Here is a 4,323-nt window from a genome sequence, read left to right as displayed (position 1 = left end):
CCTCCTCCCCTCCGCCCGCTTCTCTCTCCGGGCTCTCTTCCCCTCCGGCCCCAGTACAAAGGACTCTCCCTGTAATAATGTGTAATAACCCACTTAAAGGGCCCAGGGTAGAGGCGGGAGGGGCAGGGGCGGGGCGGGGGAGGGGAGGCGGGCGGTCCGGGACTCCGCAGGTTCTGAATGAATAGGGTCCCGGAGGGGGGGAGAGAGGACCTGAGGAGAGGGGCAGGAGGCCCTCCGCCCCCCTCGCGCCCCGTCCCTGCTACACCTGTCTGGGCTGGTGGTACTGGGGGTGTTTCTGGCCTTGCAGAGGCCAAGGACAGAGATGTGTGTCAGGGTACGTGTGCGCGTTGTGAGCGTGCACCTGTGTCCGCGTGAGCGCCCCCGTGTTTCGTGGGTGCGGTGGAGTAGATAGAAAGAAGGAAGAAACTGGAGGGCAGAAATTTGGGGTCAAGTGCCTTGGACGGGCTGCTCAGTCACTCTGCGCTGTTGGATTCCCCGTGCCCTGCCCCCACCCCCACCCCGGGTCTCGGGGTCCCTGGGGTCTGGTCGGAGACAGACCTGGTCTGAAGCTCCCAGGGCTCTCCACTCACCCCCTAAATGTCCTCTCCAGGGGCACCTGACCCTTGGCTGGGTAGGAAGAGCAGGAAATGCTCCCCACACTGCTCAAAGAAGTCTCCCAGGGAAGGAGAGCCACTGCCCCAGTGCCTACCTAGGCTGAGTAGAGTAGAGCATCTGCCTTCCCTTTTGGGTGCTTCCCTCCCTGCCTGGAGGAGAGATGATTACATACATTTATTCCTTAGTTTGTGGAAGTTGCTGGAAAGGCAGCTGCAGATGGGCTCCCCCTGCAGAGAAAAGCCTGCTGCCTGGGAAGGGGCCTGCAAGCTTCTCTGTGGACCCTTGCTCTAGGTCCTGAGGGCCTCCTCTCTCCCCGCACGCCCACCCCATCAATGTTTGAGGTCGATGTGCCGTGATACCATAGACTCTGCCAAGACAGTGACTGTGACTATCTTGTTCTCCGCTGTGTCCCCAGCACCTAGGCTAGCACAAGTGCTTGATGAATACTTATCAAGTGAACATTGTCAACAGCAGGAAGACCGGTTTACTAAATCACAAGAAGACAAAGTGTTGTCCCTGGGACTAGGGTGCCCCAGCCTAGCCTTACAGTGAGCACAGCAACATGGCGGCGTCCCGGAAGTTTGGTCTCCTGAGAGCCACCCCAGCACAGCACGCCTGTTGCCACACAGCACAGCATGCACATAGCCCACTACCCAGGGTTAGAGCACAGAGGGTCCCCCTCCTCTTCCTCCATAGAGGGGTCAAGTCCTTCAGTGTGGCTGCAATCAGTCTTGACTAAGTAGGAAATCGCTAAGTCCCCTTATGAGATTTAGCTTGTCTCCCTGCTTATCCATTACATGTTGATCTAATGGTTTAACACTCTGAGAAGAAAGTTCTTAATTCCTTAATTTCCAAGCTCTTGGGAGAAGCCTCCACTGTGTAGCTCTGTGGTCTGAATGACATCCATTATATGAATTTTCTGAGCCTATGCGGTACTTTGTCCTGGGGCAGCCATTACTTTGGGTTTCCATATAAAAACCCTGGGATTTCTTCTGCCAAACTGGGGAGGTGGCTGACTTTGAAGCAAAATGTACAGTGGTCTGGGAAATATTTTGTAACTATTTCACAGCATTGGGAACTTGGACCAGGAGACAGAAAACCTGAGTCCGGTTCTCGACCTAGATCTGAAAAATGAGAAATATGGGCATTTTCATCTTGACTGGGTTTTGCAAATTGGGGTGAACCTTAACCTTTCCATACACCTAAGTCTTCCAGAGAGCACAGACAACATTTGAGGAACAGAGACACAACTCGAGGACTGCTCAAGGGGATGGGCAGATGCTGGGGGCATCTTTCAGTGTCTGCAAGTTGATGAGGGGGTGCTTGAAAGCACTGAGAATTTGGGGGTGTCGTCGCTGAATTAGAGGCCAGAGCCACTGCCCCTGTCCACCTCCCTCGCTTCTCTTACCTGAGGGAGAGATGAATCACAATAGAAGTTTTCTTTTTTGAATGTGACACACAGGAAATTATTTTTTCTCCTATTTATAGAAATTCCATTTGCATTTATGAGGCTGGTAATGTCTCATAAATATTTCCTGCCAGATAAAATATTAATTAAAAGAGTTCGTTGAGTTATACTCTGAAGTCTTAACGAAAACTCTTCTAAGACAAATATTTGAAGTCTTTTTTCTCATGTCAGGAGGATTCCTTATACATTATTTGCGTATGTTAATAAGTCAACCTATCAACAACAGAGATGTGTCAATTAATGAATATTAACTTGCCATATTTAAGAGTTGAAAAAAGTATGAGAATAGTATAACAGATAACCTTGAAGATGTCACACAGCTGAAAAAACAAAACACAACGTTAACCTCATTTGTGAACCCATCCCATATTAGGTCCCTTTTCCTCAAGAGACAATCAATAGCCTGAGTCTGGTGTTTTTTTTCCTCCCAATTTCTTTATGCTATAGCACCACACACACACACACACACACACACACACGCACACCCATTCAATCAGTGAATATTAACCCTATATCAGGATTTTTGCTCTCACAAACTCTTTTGATTGATGAAAGCCTACTACGTTTGAGACTTTGATATGTACTGTGAGAAAAATGAAGAAGTATAATGGCAGCTTTGATCTACAGTGCCTAACAATTTAATTGGGAAGGTCAGCCTATGTGCAGGAAAAGTTAGCAGACAAATTAACAACTTGGGCTTTTACTTCATAGGTGCTAATTGCTGGGATGATGGTGTAGGAGAGACGGTAAAGCTGACACAGCTTGGAGAGGAGGCTCTGGGGGCTGACATCTGGCTACAGACAGAAGAGGCATGTGACGGGAGCCCTGAAGTAAGACTAGGTTTTGAATAGGAGGCAATAGGGTCTGTATGCAAAAAAGGTGTGGGGAGGCAAGGCTTCCCTGTATTGGGGACCTGAAGGGAGGGATTGGAGCTGGGGGAAATGGTAGGTAAATTGTGAGGAGGGGATAGTGACAGTGACTATAATTAACTGAGTGTCTACTATGTCCTCAGCCCAGCTAAGTGCTCCACATCCAGGAGAGTTTTACTCTTAGCACCTCACAAGAAAGATCGTACTACCTCCATTTCTCAGATGAGGAAACTGAGGTATGGACAGATACAGTGTCCTCCATGGCACAGTCGTGAATAGTGATTTTCATGACCCAGTTTTGTTAGATTCCAAAACCATATTCCCGACAGTTACAAGTGAATTGAATTGTGTCCCCCCCATCATTCCCCAGATTCATTTGTTGAAGCCTTAACCCCAAGTGTGTTAGAAGGTGATTGTATTTAGACATAGTGTTTTAAAGCAAAGATTAAGTTAAAATGAAGCTGTTAGTTTAGGTCCTGTTCCAATCTGACTGGTGTCTTTATATGAGGAGGAGATTGGGGTACACAGAGAGACACGGGGAGGTGGGGGGTGGGCAGGGTGGGGGGGTGGCACTCACACAGAGCCAAGGCCATGTGAAGATGCAGAAAGAAGACAGCTATCTACAAGCCAAGGAGAGAGGCCTCAGGAGAAACCAGCCCTGCTGACACCTTGACCTTGGACTTCCAGCCTCCAGAACGGTGGGAAGTAAATTTGCTGTGTAAGCTACTCAGTGTGTTCAGTGTTCTGTTCCGATGGCCCGAACACACACATGTGGAAACCATGCTGGAGGAGACTGCTTCTCAGAAAGGCCTCGCATCCCAGGCCATGGAACATCCACTTTACTCTGCAGAAGAGAGAGACTGTTGGAGATTCCTGAGCTGGGAAGAGGTACGGAAGTCATTTTCATGAAGAGTTTCCTAGAGGCGTTTTGTACACTATCCACCCATTTAGTCGTTTCCGTGAGTCACTCCCGAGCGCCTAGGTTGTGACTCAAGCAGCTGCAGAGTCCATAATTGTGCAGTTCATCTCTTCCCAGGGCTCAGCACAGTACTGGTATGTGGTAGATGATAAATAAATACTTGCCAAAGGAGAAAAGGGATGGGCTAGGTTTTGGCAATGGAAAAAAGTGGCAAGACAAACAGTGTGTCTTCGAGGAGCTTATAGTAACTAATTCCACAGCTGATTGGTTTCAGTGCAGAGAGCTTAAGCAGTGCCATCCCATAGAACTTCTGCAACGAAGGAAATGCTCTCCAGTCTGTTCCCTCTACTGAGGCGTGTGTGGCTCTTGAACATGTGAAATGTGGCCACTGCGAAAAAGAAACAGATTTTACTTGTTATTTATTTTTTGTTTTTTTAAAAGATTTTACTTCT

Source organism: Neovison vison, chromosome 7 (assembly GCF_020171115.1).
Source record: "Neovison vison isolate M4711 chromosome 7, ASM_NN_V1, whole genome shotgun sequence".
NCBI lineage: Eukaryota > Metazoa > Chordata > Mammalia > Carnivora > Mustelidae > Neogale > Neogale vison.
Note: the sequence above shows the minus strand (reverse complement) of the source record.